The 26,208-nt window shown below is 45.4% G+C and overlaps 2 long non-coding RNA genes across 3 annotated transcripts in view; one reads left to right on the top strand and one right to left on the bottom strand.

Annotated features, from left to right (window-relative positions):
• LOC113597613 (uncharacterized) overlaps positions 1 to 20,869 on the top strand; it is a 96,549-nt gene extending 75,680 nt beyond the window's left edge. Inside the window, exons 4-5 of one of the 2 annotated variants that reach the window (XR_003418400.2) lie at positions 4,325 to 4,448; positions 19,490 to 20,869. This is a non-coding gene — a long non-coding RNA (uncharacterized LOC113597613). The remainder of the gene's footprint in view (positions 1 to 4,324; positions 4,449 to 19,489) is intronic. The other variant, XR_008289817.1, reaches the window with a different exon arrangement.
• LOC113597612 (uncharacterized) lies at positions 15,741 to 25,186 on the bottom strand. Its single transcript, XR_003418398.2, has 3 exons — positions 25,019 to 25,186; positions 24,142 to 24,255; positions 15,741 to 15,983 (listed from the first exon to the last, which is right to left on the bottom strand). It is a non-coding gene; the product is annotated as an uncharacterized LOC113597612 (long non-coding RNA).
• Between the last annotated feature and the right edge of the window lie 1,022 nt (positions 25,187 to 26,208).

Below are 26,208 nucleotides of genomic sequence, written 5' to 3'. Positions count from 1 at the left end.
GATCCCAAGCGGGCTCTGTGCTGACAGGCTTGACAGCAGCAAGCCCAGTGTGGGGCCTGAACTCATGAACCGTGAGATCATGACCCAAGCCAAAGTTGGACAGTCAACCAACTGAGCCACCCAAGTGCCCCTATTTTTTATGTTTTATATAATTTATTGTCACGTTAGCTAGCATACAATATAAGAGTATACAGTGTACTCTTGGCTTCGGGAGTAGATTCCCCTGTGATTCATCACTTACATAAAACGTCCAGTGCTCACCCCACCAGGTGTCCTCCTCAGTGCCCATCACCCATTTTCCTTGATCCCCCAATCTCCCACTCCCATCAACCCTCAGTTTTTTCTCTGTATTTAAGAGTCTCTTATGGTTTGCCTCTCTCTCTGTAACTATTTTTTTCCTTCCCTTCCCCCAAGGTCTTCTGTTCAGTTTCTCAAATTCCACATACAAGTGAAAACATAGGATACCTGTCTTTCTCTGACTGACTTATTTCACGTAGCATAATACCCTCCAGTTCCATCCATGTTTTTGCAAATGGCAAGATTTCATTCTTTTTCATTGCCGAGTAGTATTCCATTGTATATATGTATATACCACATCTTCTTTATCCATTCATCAGTTGATGGACATTTGGGCTCTTTCCATAATTTGGCTATTGTTGAAAGCACTGTTATAAACATTAAGGTGCATGTGCCCCTATGAATCAGCACTCCTGTATCCTTTGGATAAATTCCTAGTAGTGCTATAGCTGGGTCGCAGGGTAATTCTACTTTTAATTTTTTGAGGAACCTCCACACAGTTTTCCACAGTGACTGCACCAGTTTGCATTCTACCAACAGTACAGGAGGGTTCCCTTTCTCCACATCCTTGCCAACATCTGTTGTTTCCTGAGTTGTTCATTTTAGCCACTCTGACTGGTGTGAGGTGGTATCTCAGTGTGGTTTTGATTTCTATTTCCCTGATGATGAGCATTGTTGAACATCTTTTCATGTATCTGTTGGCCATCTGGATGGCTTCTTTGGGAAAGTGTCTGTTCATGTCTTCTGCCTATTTCTTCAATGGATTATTTGTTTTTCAAGTGTTGAGTTTGGTAAGTTCTTTATAGATTTTAGATACTAACCCTTTTTCCGATATGTCATTTGCAAATATCTTCTCCCTTTCCATTGGTTGCCTTTTAGTCTTGTTGATTGTTTCCTTTTCTGGGCAGAAGCTTTTTATCTTGATGAGGTCCCAGTAGTTCATTTTTGCTTTTATTTCCCTTGCCTTTGGAGATGTGTCAAGTAAGAAGTTGCTGCAGCTTAGGTCAGAGAGGTTGTTGCCTGTTTTCTCCTCTAGGATTTTGATGGGTTCCTGTCTCACATTTAGGTCTTTCATCCATTTTGAGTTTATTATTGTGTTTGGTGTAAGAAAGTGTTCCAGTTTCATTCTTTTGCATGTTGCTGTCCAGTGTTCCCAGCACCATTTGCTAAAGAGACTTTTTTCCATTGGATACTCTTTCCTGTTTTGTCAAAGATTAGTTGGCCAGGGCACCTGGGTGGCTCAGTCGGGTTAAGCATCCGACTTCTGCTCAGGTCATGATCCCATGGCTCATGAGTTTGAGCCCCATGTCAGGCCCTGTGCTGACAGCTCAGAGTCTGGAGCCTGCTTCAGATTCTGTGTCTCCCTCTCTCTCTACTCCTCCCCCACTAGTGCTCTGTCTCCCCCCACCCCTCAAAAATAAACATTAAAAAAAAAAGATTAGTTGGCCATACATTTGTGAGTCCAATTCTGGGTTCTCTATTATATTCCTTCAGTCTATGTATCTGTTTTTATGCCAATACTGTCTTGATGGATAGCTTTGTAGTACAGGCTAAAGTCCGAGATTGTGATGCCTCCACCTTTGGTTTTCTTTTTCAACATTACTTTGGCTATTTGGGGTCTTTTGTGGTTCTATACAAATTTTAGAATTCTTTGTTGTAGCTCTGAGAAGAATTCTGATAGTATTTGATTGGAATTGCGTTGAATGTGTAGATTGCTTTGGGTAGTGTTGACATTTTAACAATATTCATTGAATCCACAGCATGGAATGTTTTTCCATTTCTTTGTGTCTTCAGTTTCTTTCATAAGTTTTCTATGGTTTCATTGTACAGATCTTTTACCTCTTTGGTTAGGTTTATTCGTAGTTATTTTGCAGTTGTAAATGGGGATCGATTCCTTGAATTCCTTTCTGTTGCTTCATGATTGGTGTATAGAAATGCAACTGATTTTTGTACATTGATTTTATGTACTGTGACTTTGCTGAATTCATGTATATCAGTTCTAGCAGTTTTTTGGTGGAGTTTTGGGTTTTCCATGTAGAGTATCATGTCATCTGTGAAAAGTAAAAGTTTGGCTGCTTCTCTGCCCTTTTGGATGCCTTTTATTTCATTTTGTTGTCTGATTGCTGAGGCTAGGACTTCCAACACTATGTTAAATAACAGTGGTGAGAGTGGACATCCGTGTTGTCTTTGTGATCTCAGGGAAAAGCTCTCAGTTTTTCCCCATCGAGGAGGATGTTAGCTGTGGCCCTTTCATAGATGGCTTTTATCATGTTAAGGTATGTTCCTTCTATCCCGACTTTCTTGAGGTCTTCTGGCCATTTTTAAATTGGATTATTTGAGGTTTTTGTGTTGTGTAAGTTTTTTACATATTTAAATACTAACCCTTCATTGGATGTGTCATTTGCAAATCTCTTCTTCCATTCAGTAGGTTGTCTTTTAGTGTTGTTGATTGTTTACTGTGCTGTGCAGAAGCTTTTTATTTTTATATAGTCCCAATAGTTTAATTTTGCTTTTGTTTCCTTTGCCTCCAGAGACATAGCTAAAAATATGTTGCTACCGTGGATGTCAGAGACATTTCTGGTTTCACATCTCACATTTAGGTTGTTAATCCATTTTTACTTTATTTTTGTGTATGGTATAAGACAGTGGTCCAGTTTCATTCATTTGTACCTGGCTGTCCAGTTTTCCTAACACCATTTGTTTAAGGGAATGTCTTTTTCTCATTGCATGTTCTTGCCTCTTTTTGTCGAAAATCAATTGACCATACAGTGGTTTATTTCTGGGCTCTATTCTGTTCTAGTGATCTATGTGTCTGTTTTTATGTCAGTATCATACTTGTTTGATTACTACAGCTTTGTAGTATATCTTGAAATCTGGGATTTTGATACTTCCAGTTTTGTTCATTTTTTTTTTCTTTTTTTCCAAGATTGCTTTGTCTATTTGGGGTCTTTTGTGGTTCCATACAAATTTTAGGATTATTTGTTCCTAGTTTTGTGAAAAATATTGTTGGTGTTTTGATAGGGGTTGCATTAAATATGTAAATTGCTTTGGGTAGTATCAACATTTTAACAACATTTGTTCTCCCATGAGCATGGGATATCGTTGCATTTGTGTCAATCTCTTATGATTGTCTTAAAACATTTCTTCTAAAAAAATTTTTTTTCTGTTATAAGTAACACATGTACAAAATATGTGGTAATTCATTGTTTATGTAATAGGAGAGATTTCTGGTCAACATTGGTTATTAATAGTTAGGTTTTTGAGGAAGTGAAAAGTTCTTTTTGGGTTTTCAACTCCAGTAGTTAGGGGTGGCTGGGTCTGCACCCCTAACCCTGGAGTTATTCAAAGGTGAACTGTATATAAAAATCTCCTGTACTTCACCCTCTAATCGCTTTGCCACTGCAGAAGGAAATGTCTCCCCGTCGAACCAGAAGTTCTTACCGTTGAATGATGACCACTCCGATTTGTCTCTCTGCCTTCTAGATTCCTCCCCACAGTGGGAACCACATGTAATATTTGTCATGTGTGGTTTTGGAGTTGAATGCAAATGAAATCCAGCAGACCCATATGGCATTTTACATTTCCCCGGCTCTCCCATAAAGCTCCTGTAGTAATAATACTTTTTTTTTCCAAGTAGACTTCAAGCTCAGTGTAGAACCCAATGCTAGGTTCAAACTCACAACACTGAGATAAAAACCTGAGCTGAGATCAAGTGTCAGATACTTAACTTGACTGAGCCACCTAGGCACTCCAATCTTTTGCATTTGGCTGTTCTCAGAGCCCATAAATTCCCTGGCTTTGACACATCTCTGGAGAGTAAATGTGTTCTGTTTCATCTTCTCTATTTGTTTCTGGCAAATACCCAGTGTAGGGTTCCCTGGTTTCTTCCTGGGGGTACAGGCCTAGGTTATTTCGCTTATCCCTTCTCTTTGGACACTAGGCTCTTTCTTCTTCTCTCTCTCTTTTTTTTAACTTTTAAATGTTTATTCATTTTTTAAACAATTTTTTATGTTTATTTATTTTTAAGGGGAGGGAAGGTGCAAAGAGAGGGAGACACAGAATTTGAAGCAGGCTCCAGGCTCTGAGATGTCAGCACAGAGCCCGATGCGGGGCTCAAACTCACGAGCGGTGAGATCATGACCTGAGCAGAGGTAAGACACTTAACCAGTTGAGCCATCCAGGCACCCCGGATGTTTATTCATTTTTGAGAGTAAGAGACAGAATGCAAGTGGGGAAAGGGCAGAAAGGGAGACACAGAATCCAAAGCAAGCTCCAGGCTCTGAACTGTCAGCACAGAGCACAATGCGGGGCTCGAAGCCACAAACTGTGACATCGTGACCTGAGCCAAAGTTGCAGGCTTAACTGACTGAGCCACCCAGGCACCCCTTCTTCTCCTCTTTTCTATTCAACTTGGGATTTTGACATCTGTGGTAGAAGGCCCCGCTGCCCTCCAGTCTTCCATGTGGACCTCTGTCTACGCCTGAACTGGAGTCTATCACTGGAGAAGAACTGGGTCCTCAGGCTCTGTATATCATCTGTCTCAGTGTAGGTGGTTCACCCCTCTCAACTCCACCGCCAGTACCAGTAGATAGCCACAGACCTTTGTGTCTGCCTGCTGAGGTCCTGCATTCAGAGTTACCTCTCAGTGACTAGGAAGGATGTCCAGGAAGTGCAGGCCCTGCTGGACACAGGTAGGGAGTGGCTCTGCCTCTGCGCCCATGCTCAGTGTGTTTCCCAAAGTCTAAGGCAATCATGGAGTGCTAAAGTAACAGCCAGGGGTACTTTCAGGTCCTCTGCTAGGGTGCCTAGTAGAGGCGCAGTCATTGCTTTTTGGTCATAAAGATAGGCTAAGAGGTTGCTAGAGAGACCAGGCTCTGCAGGTTGGAGCACTAGACTTTGAGGTGTGGTTCCAATCCCATGTGGTCAAGATGTTTAACTACTGTAAGCCGGGCTAGACAGAGATTGGTGTTTTTTCTTCAGGAAAGGGTGGAGGGGTGGGGGGCAGGTTGACATTCCTGGTGCAATACTGCCATCAAGAGGAAATACTTTGGGGCACCTGGATGGCTCCGTTAGTTAAGTGACTCCTGATCTCAGTTCAGGTCTTGATCTCAGGATCCTGAGTTCAAGCTCTGCATTGGGCTCCATGCTGGGTGTGGAGCCTACTTAAAGGAAAAGAAAAAAAAAAAGAGGGATCACTTTGCAGATTCCACGAACCTTGCACCATCACTTCCTGAAGAAGAGTGACAAGGAAGTGAATTGTACAAGAAGGGAGAGTGTCCCTGAGAGATCAAGAGATTCACTGGTCATGGGGTGAGCATGGCACAGGGCTGAATGGGGCCATGGAAGCTCCAGAGATAGGTGCACCAATTCAAGGATTATGGTCTGAGAGTCTAGTGGGTCTAGCACAGGAAGCCAAAGTTTGGGACTCTGATGGCCACCATGTCTGAGCAGGACTAGAGGAATTTACTATAAAGGAGCCTAGGCCAGGAGGCTGTGGGCATTTGGCCACGTGTCCCAACCTCTCCTAGAGAGATCAGGTTTGTTCTGCTTGGGCCCGGGGTCCTGGCAGCCTTCTTGGGCATGATGAAGCACACCCAAAGACCACCACTGGAGTCCTGCTACCATTGGCAGCCATAGAGACTGGTTGAATGACATTCATCTGACCAGCTCAGAAATAGGATGTAGAACCTGGCTATCTGTGCCCGGGTGGGAGAGGGGAGCAGTGATGAGGCCCAGTGAGAGCGCAGAGTCTAGAAGAGAGCTGCCTTCACTGGGACGACGGAGTCAGGGTTGAAGGAGACCTTCTCCTGAGCCCAAAATGGAACCAGCAGCTGCAGGGCCATTCCCTGGGGTCCCAAAGGACTCTGGCACAGGCCTGTCTCCAGGGCTCCTGAACCTACCTCACCAGCAGCAGACAGGAACAGAGCTGAGTAGAACAATGCAGATACCCTGGCCGTTCATTTGCATATTTCGGCTTTCTTGACCACTTTCCCCAAGAGGCCCTGAGGCTGACTTCTGCAATGAAGGAATGGCCCTGGCTTCCGTTCAAGCCTGGTGCCTGGTGCTGCAGATCTCAGCCCCGTTCTTACCCCACAGCTGGGAATCAAGAGGTCTGAAGTCACTGCCTAAAACTCAGAGCTTGGGAGCTGAGGGAACCCAACCCTTCTCTCCCCAAATTGGTCACAGATCAAGGTTATCTCCCAAGGACAGTATCAAGGCACATACTCCCAGGCACACAGCCTTTTCTTCCAGACCCTGACTATCCCACTTCTGGAAGTACCCCTGGAGTGGCTCATGCCCTTTGCCTAGCTCTTACCTGCAGGGTGTCAGTAGGGGAGCAGGTCTCCAGGCTCAGCTTCTCCCTCCTCACACACCCCTCTTGGAAGTGCGCTGAAACCCACTCCCTTCCCCTTAATTTCATACTCATGAGTTGCCTGAAAGTTTGTCAGGCTGCCCTCTGTGGGCTCACCCTTTGTGGTCACCTGTCTTTGTTAAGCCCAAGGTCAGGGTCCTGACTTATGTCATCTGACTAGTCCCCAGTTTAAGATGGTCTAGGCCTACCCTCTGGCCAGGGCCAATGGCTGCACTCACAGAGATTTCCCAAGGAAGAGGACCCAGGTCATACACCCCTACACTGGGAGGGTGGCCAAGGAATTAGCATGTTTCTGGGCTGGAGTGTTCCCGACAAGTAGGAAAGCTGACCTGTATCCCTTCAGTCTGGAAGATGTTCATCTCCACATACTGGTCCCTGTCCCATCTTCTCCTGTCCTATCCCGAGTGGGTCATCACACCCTCTGTCATATGGGACATGTAGGGCTTTTTAGGGTAACCTGGGACCTGGCCTACAGGCTCTTTTAAGCAGGAGCCAAAGTACAAAACCTAGAAATCTAGCTCTAACCTGCAGTGCACCTGAATTGCTCTTCCTGGTCTGGGTCTAATACCAAATAATCTGGAAGTTCTCCATTCTGCCTGCAGAATGCTGCCCCTGAGAGGGTGGCCACCACCTCCTCTTTTCCCCTGTTTCTGTGGTGGCAGGGCTTGGAGCCTCTGGTTCTGGGTTCCTGGTGGCCCTGAGGCCCCAGGGACCCCACTGACCAAACTTGCCTCTGCACCGAGGGTAAGGATCCACAGGCCAGCTGCCCTGGAGTTGGAGCTTCAGCTCCTTGTTTTGTAACATGGAGGCTGCCGAGGCCACGCCCCCCCAGCCTGGGGAGGCCTGAGTCCTGGCAGCCCAGCGCTGCTGGTTGGCAGAGCCCTGCTCCATCCACCCTGTGTTGCTTCCCCACCAATTCTGGAGGTGCGCGCCATCGCTTTGTTCCGCCTATAATCTTGCGGTGTTCCCAAACCCACCCTTCCTCCCCTCACAGGCCTTCCTCAGAACACAGACGGGCGCTGCAGGCTTTGCTCGAAGAGGTTCCTTTTGACGGCACTGTTTCTTGCTCCAGAAATGCCAACCATGCTTTTGGGACCTTTGTGGATGAAAAAAGGCTAATGAAGGCCTAAGAGCCTTTTGATCCCCCAAGTGGGGTTGGCTATACTGAGGTGTTGGTAGAGGTGGTATCTCTTCCTTTTGGGCTTCTTGTTGGCAGTAGGAATATACTTAAAATAACATCCAGAGGAATATGTGCATGTGTAGATCCAATTCCACATCTCTCTAGGAGTTTTAAGTGCACATTTCCTGGGCATGGGGATCCTGTTTTTTTCGGTATACTTGTGGATGGACGTCCAAATAGGTCTATTTGGGCAGAATCCTTGTTTTCAGATACTGATTCATAGCAATAGGTGGCACGAGTTCTTGATGTCCCTTTTCTACTTGAGGTACTGCCTGTCTTCTGTGCTCCTCCAGCTTAAGGGCTCAGAGCAGGCCATGATGGCAGCAGGAAGAAATGACAGGATCCAGGTCTGGTTAAAAGAAGGGAAGTGGGGGGTGGCACCTGGGTGGCTCAGTCGGTTAAGTGTCTGAGTTCGGCTCAGGTCACTGATCTCATGGTTCGTTGGTTCAAGCCCCAGAACGGGCTCTGTGCTGACAGCTCAGAGCCTGGAGCCTCCTTTGGATTCTGTGTCTCCCTCTCTGCCCATCCCCTGCACGCACGCTTTCATATGCTCACTCGCTCTCTTTCTCTCAAAAATAAAAAAATTAAAAGAAGAGAGGAGGATTGCCCAGGCTCACCTCCAGGAGCCTCAGGCAGTCACCCTGCCATTGTGTGTCCCGGGATGATTGTGGGTGGGTGCTCGGTGTTAGGATCCACGGGACAGGTGGAGAGCCCAGTGGCTCCAACACATAGTCAGATGACCTGGGTGAAGGCCATTGTTCAGTAGCCCCTTCTGGGAAGCCATCCGTCGGAGTGTGTCTGTATTCCACCTGCAAAATCTATATTCATTCACCATTCATTCGCTTGTAAATACATACACACAGAAGCGTGTGTGTGTGTTAGATGTACAGTTGACCCTTGAAGAACATGGGTTTGAACCACATTGATCTGAATTGCATAAGGCACTTAAATATGCACATATTTTTAAATAAATGGAATACAGTGCTGTAAATGTATTTTCCTTATGCTTTTCTTAAAACATTTTTCTCTAGCTTTCTTATAAGAATGTAGAAGTGACACAGATAACTACAAAATACGTGTTAATTGTTTACATAATCGGAAAGGCTTCTGGTCAGTTGTTACTAGTAGTTAGGTTTCTGGGGGGAGTGAAAAGTTGTATGTGGATTTTCAACTGGGCAGGGGCGCTTGTCAGCTTCCAACCCGCACGTTATTCAGTGGTCAACTGGATTTAAAATTTCCCTTCTGTACTTTTCCTTGTAACTGCCTTGGAGATGCCAGTGGGGAAAGAAATTTCTCCAAATCAAAGCAAAAATCCTTACCCTTGTGTGATGGCTACTCCCAAATTGTCTCTCTGACTTTCATCTTTCTCCCCACAGTGGGGACCTTATGTAATTTTTTCATGAATTGTTTGGGGGTTCGATGAAAGTGAAAGCCAACAGACACAGAGGGCATTCTCCATTTTCTCTGCTCTGACCCCGTGAGGCTCTGTAGTAATAACACTCTCTTGCGTTTGACTGCCTCACAGCCCATAAGTCCCCTGGCCTCCACACACCTGTACAAAATAAATGTCTTGTTACACTTGATCTTTTTTATATTTCTTTTGTAACAATAGCCAGTGTCAGGTGCTGTGGGTTCTTCCTGGGTCCAGAGGCCTAGGTTATTTCAGTTGTCCTTTCTCTGTGGAACTAGGTTCTCTTTTCTTTCTTTCTTCTCTTCTCTCTTCAACCTGGGGCTTGGGCATCTGTAGTACGGTGTTAGTCTGCCCTCCCATCTGACCTGCGTGTGTCACTGTCCACTCCAGAACCTGGGGGCCATCACTGGAGAAGAGCTAGGTCCTGAGGCCCCATCCATTGTCTCTTGGTGGGGCGATTTGTCTTTCTCTTGACTCCACTGCCAGTGAGTGGGCTCTGCTGCAGCCCTTAGTGTTTGGCTGCCAGGTGTCTCCCATTTAGGCTGCTCTCTCAGTGATCTGGGAAGGTTCTGGAAGTGTGTGCTCTGCTGGGCGCTGGCTGTGTGTCTCTTCCTTACCGTGATTGTGTTTCTGGATGTTTGAGACAAATGTGGAATGCTAAAGAAATAGCCATGGATACCTTCAGGTCTGCTGCTAGGGTACCTAGGTGGGGAGTCCTTGCTTTTTTGTCATGAAGGTAGGCCAAGAGGATGCTAGAGAGAGGAGGCCATGCAGAATGGGGCGCCAGACTTTGAGGCTTATATTCCCTTTACCCCAAAGTGGCCAAGATGGTGAGCCACATTGTGTTAGCCAGGCTATACACGTTGCCTTTTTTTTTTTTTTTTTTTTTCTGTTAGCAAAGGGTGGAGGGAGGAGGCTTGGGTTGGAGGGGCAGGTTCGCTTTTCTGGTACAATACCGCCATCAGGAGGAAATGCCTTGTAAATCTTGCAAACTCTGTACCGTCACTTCCTGGGGAAGAGTGACAAAGGAGTGAAGCGTGGGAGAAGGACAGTGACCCCAGGAGGTGAAGAGGTCCACTAGGCACGAGGGTGAGCGCGGCGCAAAGCTGAGTCAGGTCGTGGAAGCATTAGAGACAGGGACAGGATCTTGGTCTCGGAGCCTGGAGGTCTAACACAGGGAGCCAAGGTCTGGGACCCTGGTGGCTGCCATGTCTGGACGGGACTAGAAGCATTGGCTCCAAAGGAGCCCAGGCCAGGGGGCTCTGGTCATTTGGCCACGTGCCCCTTCCCTTAGGAGAGAGAGCACATTTGGACTGGGTAGGCCCAGAGCCCTGGAAGCCTCTCTGGGCATGGTGAAGCCCAGCCAAAGACCACAGCCGGAGACCCGCTGCCATTAGTGGCCATGGAAAAGGGTGAATGATGTTTCCCTGACCAGCTCAGAAATGAGATGTAAAACCCGGCGCCCAGTGCCAAGGGGCCTGAGGCCCAACAAGAACACACACGCCGAGTCTAGAAGAGGAATGGCCCTCACCACAACAAAGGAATCCAGTTGAGGGATACTTTCTGAGCCTAAAATGGAATCACTTAGCTCTACTGCCTTCTCCTGGGGGCTCCATGCATTCTGCTGGGCCTGCCTCCCCACGTGCAGAATTGAGCAGAGCAGTGCCCACACCCTGGCCGTTCATTTGCATACTTCCGGCTTTCCCAAAAGATTGAGATTCACTATAGCCAAGAGAAGGAATGGCCTGGATTCCATTCAAGCCTGGCTTCGCAGGTGTCAGCCCCATGCTCCACCCCACAACCCCCCAGCCCCCCACCCCACCCCCCTGCAGCTGGAGAATCAACAAGAGGTGTGAAAACACTGCCTGCAACTCAGGGCTGTTGGGCTGAGGGAACCCAACCCTTCTCTCCCCCGAGTTGATCACAGATCAAGCATATCAGCCAAGGACAGGACATACTCCCAGGCACACAGCCTTTTCTTCCAGACCCTGACTGTCCCTATAGCCCACTTCTGGAAGAACCTTTGGGGTGGTTCGTGCCCTTTGCCTGCCTCTTACCTGTTGGGTGTCAGCAGGGAGCAAGTCTCCAGGTTGAGCTTCTCCCTCTTCACACACCTCTTGCTTTCATCTTCCCTGTAAGGGTGCTGAAACCAGCTCCCTGCTCTGCGTTTCATGCTTGTGAGTCACCTTGAATTTTGCCGTGTAACTTTATGTGGGTTGAACCTTTTGTGCTCAACCTTTTCTCATCACCTTGGGTCCAGGTCCTGACATATGTGGTCTGATTTGTCCCTAATTTAAAGTGGCCTCTGTCTGCCCAGGCCGATGGCTGTACCACAGAACATATACCCCATGTGGAAAATCCCAGGTGTCCCCACAAAGATGAGGAGCCATTTCATACACCCATACACTAGGAGGTTGCCGTGGCACAGGGCGTTCCTGGGGCACAAAGTTCCTGAGGCATGTGAGGAAAGTACACGTGGATTCTCTCACTCTGGGGGATGACGTCCACCTCAAGGTACTGATCCTGGTCATGTCTGTTTCTATTCCCTCCCATCCTTAGTGGATATCCACACCCTCTGTCATATGGGACAAATTTGGGTTGTCTAGGATACTGTGAAGCCTGAGAGACAGATTTTGTTTTTGTGGGAACCAAAGGTAAACAGTCCTAGCTCTAATTTGCGGTACACCACATTGCTCTTCCTTGTCTGGGTCTAGTATTACATAATCAGGAGATTCTTTATTCTGTCTGCAAAACGCTGCCCTGACAAGATGGCTGTCCTCTCCTTTTTTTCTTCTTTCTGTGGCATCTTGGACTAGACACTCCGGTCCTGGGTTTCTTGTTGCCCTGAGACCCTAGAAGCCCCGCTGGCGGAACTTGCTTTGGGCTGAAGGTGCTGATCCACAGGCCAGATGACCTGGAGTAGGAGCTTTAGCTCCTTGGTTCTTAACATGGCGGCTGCCGAGGCCACCTGCCCCCACAGCCTGGCCAAGCTAGCATTCTTTCAGCTGGAGCTGGGCTCTATCCATCCTCTGTGGTTTCCTCACTGATAACGGAGGTTGCCAGGCTGCTGGGTCTTCTCCAGAATGTTTTGGGTGTTCCAGTCCCACCCTTCCTCCCATCATAGGGCTTCCTCAGGGGATCCACACATAGCATCTGCAGGCCTTGCTCAAAAAGCTTTCACTAGAGGTGCCTGGGTGGCCCAGTCGGTTAAACGTCCGACTTCGGCTCAGGTCATGATGTCACAGTTTGTGGGTTCGAGCCCCGCATCGGGCTCTGTGCTGACAGCTCATTGCCTGGAGCCTGCTTTGGATTCTGTGTCTCCCTCTCTCTCTCTCTTCCTCGCCTGTTTGTGCTCTCTCTCTCTCAAAAATAAATAAATGTTAAATTTTTAAAAAGCTTCCACTTGATGGCACTGTTGCTCCTGAAATGTCAACGCAGGTTTGCAAAGGGCAGCCTCTCAGCCTTTTGAGAATCACGAAAGGCCCAAGGAGGCTTAAAAGTCATCCAGACGCTTCAAGTGGGGTTGGCTCTGCTGGGCTGTTGGGGCACGTCATGGTTCTTTCTTTTGGGTTTCTTGCTGGCAGTGGGAATATACATATAGACATCCAAGGAATACATGCATCTGTGGACCCATCACCACATCTCTGTTTGAAGTCTGCATTTCCTGGTAACAGGGACCCTGTTTTCTCTGCATTCTTGTGGATGGAAATCCATATGGGTCTTCGGGGGCAGAATCCTAGTTTTCCAAGGACACTGATTTGTAGCAGTAGGTATCACGATGACCTGGATGTCCCCCATTCTCCTTGAGGTATTGCCTCCCTCCTGTGCTCAGCCAGGTACTACATCTAGCGTAAGAGCTCAGGAGCAGGCTCTAGAGGGAATAGGCCACTGTGGTAGCAAGAGGAACTGATAGGGTCATGTTAAGTTTAGGAGACAGGGAAGCGGATTGCCCAGCTCACCTCCAGGAGTCTCAGGCAGTCACTCTGCCATTGTGCCCCATGATGCTTCTGGGTAGGTGGGGGGTGGCGAGTCCACGGGACAGTGGCCCGGTGTCTCCATCTATACAGTTACGACCTTGGTGAGGGTCATTTGCTCAGCAGCCTTTTCTGAGAGGCTCTTTTTTTTTTTTTAAGTCTATTTATTGAGAGACAGTGAGTGGGGAAGGGGAAGAGAGAGAGGGGGAGACGGAGAATCCCAAGCAAGTCCCACCCTGTCAGTGCGGAGCCAGACCCGGGGCTCAAACCCACAAAACTGCAACATCATGACCTGAGCTGAAACCAAGATTCAGACACTTAACTGACTGAGCCACTCAGGTGCTCCTGAATTTTTCACGTTAAAGAAATGAGTTGTATATATTGCAGTGAAAGCAGCACTCAGAGGGAATTATAATTATATAAACGTAGTTTTTTTAATTTTTAAAAAATGTTTATTTTTGAGAGAGGGAGAGCACGTACACAAGCAGGGGAGGGGCAGAGAGAGAGGGGAGACAGGATCCTAAGCAGGCTCTGGCTTCCTGCTGAAAGCAGAGAACCCTATGTGGGGCTCAAACTCAGGAGCCATGAGATCATGGTCTGAGCCAAAGTCGGATCCTTAACTGACTGAGCCACCCAGGCACCCCTAAACATGTAGTTTAAAAAAGAGGAGACCTTAAATCAACAACCTAACCTTTCACTTAGAAGTCAGAAAAAGATCAGCAAACTACTACAAAGCAAGCAGAAAGAAGAAAATAATTAAGGCAGGGATAAATGAAATGCAGAATAGAAGATAATGAAGAAAACTAAAAGTTCTGTATCTTTAGCTACACTGAATGGAGAAAATAGAAATAATTGAAGTTAAAAATGTGAGGATGGGGCGGACATTATGGCCTATGTTACAGAAATTAGATGGGTGATTGGACTGTATTATGAACAACTGTACCCAACAATTAAACAGGTGAAATTACTAGAAATACACGTTACCAAATTGACTCGAGGATATACATGATCTTAACAGACCTGTAGCTATTAAATATTTTGAATAAGTAGTCAAAATCTCCTGTCAAATACAATTCCAGGACAAGATGTCCTTACCAGTAAATTTTACCACTTAAAGACAATTAACACTAATCCTCAAATCTTCTAATAAATTTGGAATGCATCTGTATTAGTTAGGGTTCTCCAGAGAAATGGAGCCATATATAGAAGAGGAGAGGTTTATTTTATGAAATTGGCTTATGTGATAGTAGAGGTTGAGAAGTATGAAATCTGCATGGTAGGCTGACATGCTTGAGATGCCTGAGAAAGTTCATGTTGCAGATGGAGTGTCACAGCAATGTGGGGGTAGAATTCCCTCTTCCTTGCGGGACTTCCATCGTTTTTCTCGTATGGCTTTCAACTGATTGGATGAAACCCACCTGTATTGTAGATAGTAATCTGCTTTAATTACTGAAACGTCAGTCTCATCTAAAAATACTTGCACTTCAACATTTACATTTTTTTTTTTACTCTTTATTTATTTTTGAGAGAGAGACAGAGTGTGAGCAGAGAGGGAGACACAGAATCCGAAGCAGGCTCCAGGCCCCAAGCTGTCAGCACAGAGCCCAGCCGACGCGGGGCTCGAACTCACGAATCTTGAGATCATGACCTGAGCCGAAGTTGGACGCTCAACTGACTGAGCCACCCAGGTGCCCCGCCCCGCACTTGAACATTTAGACTTAGATATTCAACAGATACTAGGTGCCATGGCTTAGCCATGTTGACACATAAGATGAACTGTCATAACATCCTAGGTCATTGTTTGGGACCAGCATTACCCCAATACCAAAGCCAGGCAAAAACAACACAAGTAAAGTACAGACTAATATCTTGTATGACTGTACACATAAAAATCCTCAAGAAAATACTGGCAGACAATCCAAGCATATTTAAAGATTATACACCAGGATTTACTCCGGGAATGTAAGGAAATTAATCAATGTAATGTACACATAAATAGAATGGAGGTGAAAAACCACATGGTCATCTCAAATGATGCAGAATAACCACTTGACAAAATACCCATTTATAACATTCAATAAAATAGGAACTTCCTCATGTGAAAAGCCCACAGCCAGTATCATACTCAGTAGTGAAAGACCAGAATCTTTCCCACGAGAAACAGAAGGTTGCCTGTTATTGCCACTTCAAGATTTTGCTAGAAGTTTTAGCTATAGCAAAATTAGGCCAGAAAATGAAATAAAAGCCACCCAAATCGGCAAGTCTTTCTGCACATGACATGATTTCCAATACGTGGAGTATCCCAAAGAATACACACGCACACATATGCAGGCACGCACATGGGTTGTTAAATGGATTTGGCAAAGTGGCAGAAGACGAATATGCAACAGTGCAGGGCTCGCTTTGGATCCTCGGTCCCCCCCAGCCGTCTCTGTCCCTCCCCCACTCACACAGGCTCTTTCTCTCTCTCTCAAAATAAATAAAGATTGCGAAATACACATGGAGTGCAGGTTTATACATTTATTTGTACTTCCATTTCATAATTCAGAGCGGGTGGTGTGATTATGGATCACCGATCCCCCAACAAAGGCAAAGGCAGTGGATACCATTTAGTAGAGGCCAAGGACTTGGAGGAGCAATTCCTGCAGTTAGAGGTGGTGCTGGTAGAGCTGGTGGTGGGGATGCCCCTCTTGCCTGTAGATGCGGTGGAGGTCCTGGGATTCACGAGCAACCTCCAAGTCCATGTTCCTACGATATAAATAAGCCACTCTTCCAATACTTGTCATAGAATATGCAGCCCAGAATGCATAGTAATAGACACTTAAGACTCACATAGATTATAAGACATATAGATTATATACCACTTATTAATTTATCAGCATTCAGTGATATAACACTACGTGCAAAGGACTTGTATAGATATGAGCATTTTTTTTTTTATTTTTGAGAGACAGAGCACAAGTGGGGGAGGGGCAGAGAGAGAATGAGACCCAGAATCCAAGCAGGCTCCAGTTTCCAGGCTGTCAGCACAGAGCCCGTCGCAGGGCTCGAACTCCCAAACCGTGAGATCATAATCTGAGCCAAAGTCAGGCGCTAAACTGACTGAGCCACCCCGGGCGCCCCATGGTGATCATTCTAAACTACATAATGACTGCTTCTTTAAAGAGAGAAGGCAAGCAAGTAGGGGAAGGGCAGAGAGGTATAAAATCCCAAGCAGGCTCCGCAGTGTCAGTATAGAGCCTGACGTGGGGCTCTATCACACAACTGAGATCATGACCTGGGCTGAAATCAAGAGTCCAGACAATTAACCAACTGAGCCACCCAGGCACCGCCATAGTGACTACTGCTAATACTCTCATACTAGGAGAGTTGGCCTCCTCATCAAAGGCCTTGTGAAATAGTATTCCAAAATAATGAAAACCTAGATTTCGTGATAAACATATGCAAAGGAGAATTAGTCTATCTGGTATGGGCTGTTAGACTAGTTGGTTCAAATATGGACAATACAAGGTCATGGGTTGATCCCTAAGGGAGCACCAAGAGTCCGTCTTACAACATTGATGACTGAGCTATTTTCTAAGACCAATAACTAATGATAAATAACATCCATTTGCACAGGGACAATGCTTATCAAAATTTTTGCCTTACTTTTGATCCTCATTAGGACCCTGTAACGTAGAGGGGCACCTGGGTGGCTCAGTCAGTTAAGTGTCTGACTCTTGATTTCAGCTCAGGTCATGATCTCAGTTTGTGGGATTGAGCCCTGCATCGGCGTCTGCGCCGACACCGTAGAATCTGCTCCAGTTTTCTCTCTCCCTCTCTCTCTGCTCCTCCCACCCATGCTCCCTCCCTCTCTCTCTCAAAGTAGATAAATAAACCTAAAAACACTTGAACTTAATGTAGATAGGATGAGTACTTTCATCTCATTATTTACAGAAGAGTTACCAAACTCCAAAAGTTTAAGTGACTGTTCAAATGTCTTGGATTTAATCAGTTCTAAAGCTTAGACTTCCTAATAATGATTTTAAGTATAATGGGATCTTTCATCATACATAACTTTACATGACCACCTACAGATAGTAGTTTAGATTTAAAGAGGTATACAGAGCTTCTGGAATTACTAAAATTATTGGGGCTTTGCTTTTTCAAAGGAAATACCATGGACCCAATTTTTCAAATCATCATGAAACACCCCAAAGTCCGCTTCTTTGGAATAGGGACTATTTTAAGCTCAAGGCCATTGAGAACCAGCCAACATAGGAAATGCTTCTAAAACAGCACAAGCTTTCTTTTGTAAAGGAAATTTCCATCGGTAAAAAGTGTCTCTCTCTCCCTCACCAGAAAGAGGAGGGCTATTACGATCTATTTTTTTCCCCAGCTTTATTGAGCTATAATTGACATATAACATGGGGGTACATTTAAGGTGTACCACGTGATTTGATATGTGTATATCTTTGGTATATGTATAGCTCATGAAATAATTACAATAAGGTTAGTTAACATATCCATCACCATTACACAGTAACCTTTTGTGTGTGTGGTGTGAACTTTTAAGATCTCTCAGCAACTTTCAGGGGCGCCTGGGTGGCTCAGTCGGTTGAGTGTCTGATTTCAGCTCAGATCATGATCTCACGGTCTGTGGGTTCGAGCCCTGCGTCGCGCTCTGTGCTGACAGCTCGGAGCCTGGAGCCTGTTTTAGATTCTGTGTCTCCCTCTCTGCCCCTCCCCCACTTATGCTTATCTGTGTCTCTCAAAAATGGATAAACATTAAAAAATAAATATCTCTCAGCAACTTTCATATATACAGTACAGTATTGTTAATTATAGTCACCATGCAGTACATTAGATCCCCAGAACTTACTCATTTTATAACTGGAAGTTTGCACCCTTGGACCACCTTTACTCACTTCCCCCGCCCCGCCCATCACTAGTCTACTGTTCTTTGAATTAGTTTTTAGATTCCACATAAGTGAGATCATATTGTATTGCTCTTTCCCTGTTTGATTTTATTTCACTTGGCACAGTGCCCTCAAATTTCATCCATGTTGTTGTAAATGATCAGATTTTCTTCTTTTCTAGGACAGAATGATATTCCATTGTTTGTGTATCACATTTTCTTTATCCATTCCTCTACCATTGGACACCTAGGTTGTTTCCATGCTTTGGCTATTGTGAATAATGCTCCAATGAAGATGGGTGTGCAAATATCTCTTCAAGATAGTGACTTTATTTCCTTTGGATAAACACGCAGTAGGAATGCTGAGTCCTGGGTGCCCCATCCAGGAACCCATTCCATTCTTAATTGGATTCATGAACTTACCCATTGAAATATTGGCAAGATGGTCCTTTGGGAAAACAATATTTTTGGAAACCATCTCTAGAAATAGCCCCCCAGTGTTATAAAGAATGTCGGATTTGCCCCAAACATAACTCTGGAAGCCCCTTCATAGTTCAAAGGGACATTTTCCCTTACCCTCTGGGCCCTTTTGAGATATGGCAACTGGATTTCATCTAGCTGGTGCCATCGCAAAGGTAGAAGTATGTTTTAGTAACGGTTTGTATGTATTCTCAGTGGATAGAAGCCTTTCCTTGACACAGAGCTACAGTTGAAGCAATAGGAAAAATCCTGTTGGAAAAGATTATTCCCAATTGGGGAAAATACCCTTGGAACTTCATAGTAACTGAGAGACCCATTTCACTGGATAGATAGTATAGGCCATTTGCCACCTTTAGCCAATTATGCACCATTTCTACGGTGCCTATCCATCCTCCATCATGCAGCCTTTTATAGTGAACCAATGGCATTATAAAAACCTAACTAGCGAAACTTTGGGATTTTTCCCACTTGCCATGGCCAAAAGCCTTTCCCTTGGTACTACTGAATTTTTGTGTTTCCCACTGGGAATAGATCTAACTCTCACCTTTGAAAGAATATTGGAAGACTGATGAGATTAGATCAAGATGCATATGAACCAAACTTTTACTTAAAGGTAAGATGATGACTTCTAAGGGGTTGATATAGCCCCTTCAAAGAAGTGAGAAATTGATAGAACAGTCTTTTCACAGTGCACTCCTAGGAGATAAAGACATCAAACATCATGACCTTCAGCCTGGAGACATGGTTTATCGGAAAGCTCTCCATAAAGATTCCCTCCAGCCTTGCGAGAGGGGATCATACCAGGTACTATTGACCAATCATTGTGCTGCTAAATTAAAAGGCACAGGCTCACGGGTTCATGTTTTTCATTTTAAAGAGGCTTCAACATCTGACTGGAGCACCAAACCAACAGGAGACCTCACACTAACCCTTTCTTGGAAAGTGAAGCAGATGACATCTTCAGAGACTCCTCTCACAAGACTCGGGAGCAGGCCAGTATTATGTTCACAAGATTCATCATACCAATCCTCATGAGGCTTCTTTCTCTTCCATTTCCACTTTTGATTGGGAAAACAATGCTATAATTCAAGTGTCACAATCCCTTGTTGCTTCTGGAAACCTTTCTGACTGTTGGATTTGTCACCACACTCCTACTAGGTCTTTTACTGATAATAATACCCCGTAATGTTAACCTATATACAGTTTATACCTCCAAATATTTCCATTAGTTACAGCAAAACACATCCCTCCCATCACTTTCAACGTAAGGATGTTCTTGCCTTAAGAAAACCTTCCATGTTGGGGCACCTGGGTGGTTCAGTCGGTTAAGCGTCTGACTTCCACTTAGTTTATGATCTTGTGGGTCATGGGTTCAAGCCCTGCATTGGGCTGTGTGCTGACAGCTCGGAGCCTGCTTCAGATTCTGTTTCCCTCTCTCTGCCCCTCCCCTACTCACTCCCTGTCTCTCTCTCTCTCAAAAAATAATAAAAATAGAAAAAAGAAAACCTTCCATGTTTTATGCTGACCACCTACCTCCTGGGTCAATGGGTTAGCAAAAAATGGAAACCCACCCCTTCCCTTTATATGATTTCCTCTTTACAAAGTGTGTATCTTCCACCTGTTCTAATAGAAATCTTTTCAACTGTCCCATCTCCATTATGCCAAGACTTTTGGATATTCCTACTTGAATGTACCAGCCCATTCTGCACCAGACCTTCTGATACAATCTTTCAACAACTCAGTGGTGCTCTTTTATGAGAAATCTGTTCATTTAACCAAACCACTATCCCTAGCTAGATGCTATCCCCCTTCTCCTTTACAAAAATAAGACCTGTGCATTCTGTGCACCTCCAGTTGTTTGGACAGCTGGAGAATTACTGGCCAAGGCTTTTCAGGTCACCTTATTTCCCCCCCTCACAGTTCTCAGATCACAACTGATCTCCTATCACAAGGGACTTCTCCATAATAGAGTATCTGATGAAGATCCTTCTGATTATGAAGATAATAGCTGTGGACGTACCCAGGCATGTGATCCCCTGCAGGCTTTTCTGTCAGTTACCAGTGACCATCTCCTTTGAGGTTTCTTTTCCTGGCTGGGGGTTGTAACGCCAAACATGACATCACGTTGTAGAATAGGTCTACAAATTGTATTATTGTTTTTCATTTGTACCCTACTTATTATCTTCAAATTATGTTATGCATTTCCCATTGCTGTTGTATTCAAAATGTCAAAATAATGGTTGCTCAAAGACTTGAAAATATTCATCAGACCTACTCACTGACAATGACAAGTGAAACTTCAGTTGGCATAGCCAAAAGCTCCGTGTGAGGGGCAAAGAGTAGCTAGATTTTATTCATGTAACCATGTTTGGGAATTTCTGTTATTCTAATTTTTTAATGTTTATTTTTGAGAGACAGAGGGAGACACAGAATCCGAAGCAGGCTCTGAGCTGTCAGCACAGAGCCTGACATGGGGCTCCAACTCATGGACAGTGAGATCATGACCTGAGCCGAAGTCAGATGCTCAACCGACTGAGTCACTGAGGCACCCCTGTTATTCTAATTTCAGTGGGAAATGGTTGGAGGGTTTCAGGTAGGGGCCTGTGTGACTTGAGTGATAGAAAGCACTAGAATGACAGAGCTGTAAAATCGGAAGTGAAATCAAGCACCCGAAGTAGAGGTGCTCTTAAGAGAGAGATCCGAGATGCAAAGGAGGTCAGGAAGATGGCAGAGTAGGAGGATCCTGATCTCCCCTCATCCGGTGGACACACCGAGACGGCAGCTACATATGTGCAACTGACTCTCTTCCCCTCCCGTGCTCATGTTCTGTCTCCCCTCTGTCTCTCAATAATGAATAAACGTTAGAAAATTAAGAAAAATAAGAAATAAACAGCAAAATGAAAAAAAAAAGAGCAAAGGATATAAACAGGCAGTTCACAGTATTCTGAGGGAATAGTTCTTCCCTGCTCCTAATATTTACTTCCTCTAATCAAGCACAAGTAATTCAACTACAGGTATCTCTGTCCTTTTTGTACGGTTGCAAGCTTCTAGGATGTTTGTTAGATTTGTTTAAATGTGGTTGGGGCACCTGGGTGGGTCAGTCGGTGAAGCATTCAACTTTGGCTCAGGTCATGATCTCGCAGTTCATGAGTTCAAGCCCCACATCGGGGCTCTGTGCTGACAGCTCAGAGCCTGGACCCTACGTCGGATTCTGTGTACCCCTCTCTCTGTGCCCCTCCCCCACTCATGCTCTGTCTCTCAGAAATAAACATCCAAAAAAAAAAAAAAAAGGAATCTTCCCATTTGCAGCGACATTGATGGACCTAGAGCGTGTTATGCTAAGTGGGAGAAGCCAAACAGAGAAAGACAAATACCATATGATTTTAGTCATATGTGGAATTTAAGAAACATAAATGAACCAAGAAGAACAAGAAAACCAGACTCTTCAGTACAGAGAACAAACTGGTGGTTGCCAGAAGGGAGTTGATAGGGAGTGGGAGAAACAGATAAAGGGGATTAAGAGGGATAAACTTCTAATGGCGCCTGCGTGGCTCAGTCAGTTAAACGTCCCAGTTTGGCTGAGGTCATAATCTCATGGTTCGCCAGTTTGAGCCCCTTGTCGGGCTCTCTTGCTGTCAGTGCAGAGCCCTCTTCAGATCCTATGTCCCCCTGTCTCTGCCATTCCCCTACTTGCGCTCTCAAAAATAAACATTAGGGGCACTTGGGCGGCTCAGTTGTTGAGCGTCCGACTTCGGCTCAGGTCATGATCTCACAGTTCGTGGGTTTGAGACCCATGTCGGGCTCTGTGCTGACAGCCCAGAGCCTGGAGCCTGCTTCAAATTCTGTGTCTCTCTGTGCACCGAGAGACACACCCCCACTCTCACCCTCTCAAAAATAAACATTAAAAAAAATTTTTTTTAATTTTTTTTGAAGAGGGATAAACTTACAGTTACAAAGTAATTAAGTCATGGAGATGAAAATACAGCATAGGAAATGTAGTCACTAAGAGTCTAACATTTGTTGTCAGGAATTATTATACTATGTACCTGACGTAAACACTATTTTGATTATTCTTCAATGAAAAGCTTTGAAAAGAGAGGTCTAGACTTTTCCTTATACTTAGTTATCTGCTAATTTGTGCACATGTCCGTTTTTAAAATTTATTTTTCATACTATTAATCGGCATCTCCGAAAGGTCCTCGATCATACGTTTTTAAGACCTTTTCATTTAATTGACCCACATATTAGCTGAAGATCAAAACCCGGAGAAGTAAAGAGATTTGTTCAAAATCAGAGATGGCAGGCTGATGGGATCACAGGGGTTGTTCGGTACTGCCTACCCTCTCTCCCCACATGCCCTCCTCTCTCCCCACATGCCCTCCTCTCTCCCCACATGCCCTCCTCTCTCCCCACATGCCCTCCTCTCTCCCCACTCCCACTGCTGACTCACAGAACTTCGGAGCTGACACAGGGCACAGAAAGCCAACGTCTGCTGAACCCTGACCCACTCACCCATGTCAGCAGGAGAGAGAGCGCCAAGGGCATGGCCCAGAAGAGGTCATAAGCCACGACAGCCATCAGAAAACGGTCTCTTAGGGCTCCATCATCAAACGTGTATAACATTCTAAACCACCTACATGTGTATTACTATTAAACTCACAAAAGAATACATCGTGATAATAAGCTAGTCATCTTTCACTATTACTCGGAGCCTGCCTTGTGCTACGGACCAAAAGAACAGCACAGAATTGGCATCCGACAGGTAGAGTTTTCTTCTTCTAAAGAAATGACAAGTGAGTTTATGGTCGATCCTCCCCAACAGAGATTCTGATTAGGTATAAATAAAACTGCTGACTAGAAGGCCCCAGAGCAGACTACATCTCACAAGGGAAGTTCCAATGGCATCCTCCAGATCCGGGACAGGACAGGAGGGTCCTCCTTTCCTTCGCGCTCTAGGGAGACAAACAGGATCGCCTGACATCTTTGCTGGTGCTAGAGGTAATAAATATATCAGGCTACCCTGACAGCTTGAAAAGGTCTCCAGTTACTGAAGTTAACTGCCTTTCTTTGCTCAACCTCGGGCACTAAGCACATAGCTATAATATTCATTGAAACCTAACGTACACAGGATTTCTACAAAACCTCTGTGGCACCGGTATAAGCCGGATTAAAACATTTCAGAAAGTCATGCTTGCAAACATCAAGGAGATAAAACACAAGGCACAACTTCTACTCCATCCCTAACACATGCACAACATCAACGCTAGTCAAATAATGGCCTTTGCTGGGCTTTCAGTTTGGAACTCACCAGGTACGTTACTATTTCCAGTTCCCCAGGCAGAACCCTCATAATCACCATCATTATCGCATCATGATCGCATCATCATTAGAGCGACTGAGCATGCGTGGACACGGTGCCAACCAGATGTTACCAGAGGAAGTTCAGTGAGAGGCCTACTTTGAAAAAGGAGCCTGTGTACAGAAGGGCTAACACAGAATCAAAGTGCAACTCAGAGTTCACTTACACACCTATCAGGAATGTGAAATCCGTGTCCGTCCTTCGCCTATGCCTGAACTCTGGGTCCACACCACTGCTTGTGCAGCACACACTGAAGATCACGCTCTCTCACTTTTCTTATAAACCTAGGACCCAAAAAGGAAAGAAAGTATTTTTGATTACCCTGGTCACAGACACAAATCAATTTCTCTAAAGATTCTACATGAAAGAGAAAAATGTATCAATCTTTTACTTCCTCTGTAAGGAAACTCTTCCAGCCACCACACACCCTTAGGAGAAATGTTATAAATCCATTGTGATGTCACCACCTGTGACCATTTAGTGACTTCAGTTTGTAACTTGCTGGGATTCAGGCTTGTGGCCAAAGATACCCATCTGCCTTTTTGCTGATGTCCCTGAGCTACTGCCCCTGAGGTTAATGAAATAACCCGTCAGCCCTGCATCCACGGATATGGAAATTTTTTCCCACTTGTAACTTAATGATTCTAATGAGAGATGAGCGTCCGTCCCATCACTAGGTGGCAAGGGACACCTTGCGTTTTGTACAGCTCTGTTACTCAGCTACCTGTAAACACCTCACAAAACTGGACCGAGCCACGTAAGATGCTAAGCAAGGGGGGGGCGCCTGGCTGGCTCAGTCGGCAGGGCATACGACTCCATCTCAGGGTCGTGTGTTGAAGGCCCACATTGGGCCTAGAGCTTACTGAAGAAACACAGAATTGCCAAGACGCTAAGCAAGGAACAATCTATACGTGTCTTCTGAAGTGATCCATTTTACGGAAGCATACACGCTTAGTGTGTGTAGCTAGAGCCTCAGTTTATTCAAAGTGGAAAAGGCCTTAAACCATATCCTAATCACATAAACCGTCCCGGTACTTCTGGCCCTACCTGACCACTTGCATATTGCCAAAATCCAAAACAGCACCTGTTGGTGTCAACTTGGGAGGGAAGGTGACCGCTGGTCAGTGGCTGAAAGATTTAAACAGGTTAACGGCGGGAAGAGGTACTGGGTGTTCGCTCTCGTTGCGTCTTTCATCCCCAGATCTCCACAGGGCTCTCCCCCTACCTTCCTTCGGGATCTCTGTCCCCTCAGTGATGCCTTCCCTGCACAACCTACCTGAAGGTGCAAATCCCCCCAGCCTCCCCAGGTCCTGCTCCCCTCCCCTGCCTAAGTGTGCTGCATAGGATGGGTCATCATCCATCATGGTATATACACGTCTCATCAATCTTACTTTTTCATTCTCCCCCACTGGAATGTGAGCCTCATGTGAGAAGGGACATTTTTTGTCCCTTTAATGGCTGTATTTCCATTATTAAGAAGAGCGTCTGGCACACATTAGGTCAGCAAATAATGAGTTCTCTTGGCCATCAGCCTTCATGTTCATGCCATTCCCGTAGCTGACACTGTAATTGTATAGTGGGCGTCCTTCAGGATCTCCTACCATATGCTTACATTCTCATACAAAAGCCCATTAAAAATGGATACCGCTCAGTTCACTTAAGCGCGAGTATTTCTCCAGTATGTTAAATATCACCAGTCTCTACTCTGAACTAAAGAGAGAAACAAAGCTCTGTAAATATAACCATAATCAACTCTTAGTTGTTTATTTTCCCGTATTTCTCAGATAAATACTCAAACCGTGACTTCCTTGTCAATTTTGGATGGGAATCTTAAGATGGCAGGCTAGGAGGCCCCTGCATTTCCCTCTTCCCATTGACGCACCAAGGCTACAACTACATATACAGCAACTCTGAGAAGAACCCGAACACTAGCAGAACTATTCACGCCTTAAAGATCTAAAGAAGCCACGTCAAGAAGTCTGTTCAGGACGCACACTCCCAGTATCCACCAAGACGGCTATCACCGATGCACATGTCCTCCCTGAGGAGGAAGAGTGTCAAAGTCCACATCAGCCACCCCCCCCATCCCCGCCAAGCTGGGTACTTGCACCAAAAAGATGCGCCCCCATCACGTCTGTCTTTGAGATCAGTAGGGCTTAACTCCGAGACTGGGCCTTCACTCTGGGAGAGCCAGAGGACAATAGGAAAGGAGACTCTGCTTTTCAAGGGCTCGTGTA

This window comes from Acinonyx jubatus, chromosome X (assembly GCF_027475565.1).
Source record: "Acinonyx jubatus isolate Ajub_Pintada_27869175 chromosome X, VMU_Ajub_asm_v1.0, whole genome shotgun sequence".
Lineage (NCBI taxonomy): Eukaryota > Metazoa > Chordata > Mammalia > Carnivora > Felidae > Acinonyx > Acinonyx jubatus.
The sequence above is the reverse complement of the archived record's forward strand: the minus strand, read 5'-3'. Positions and strand labels throughout refer to the sequence as shown.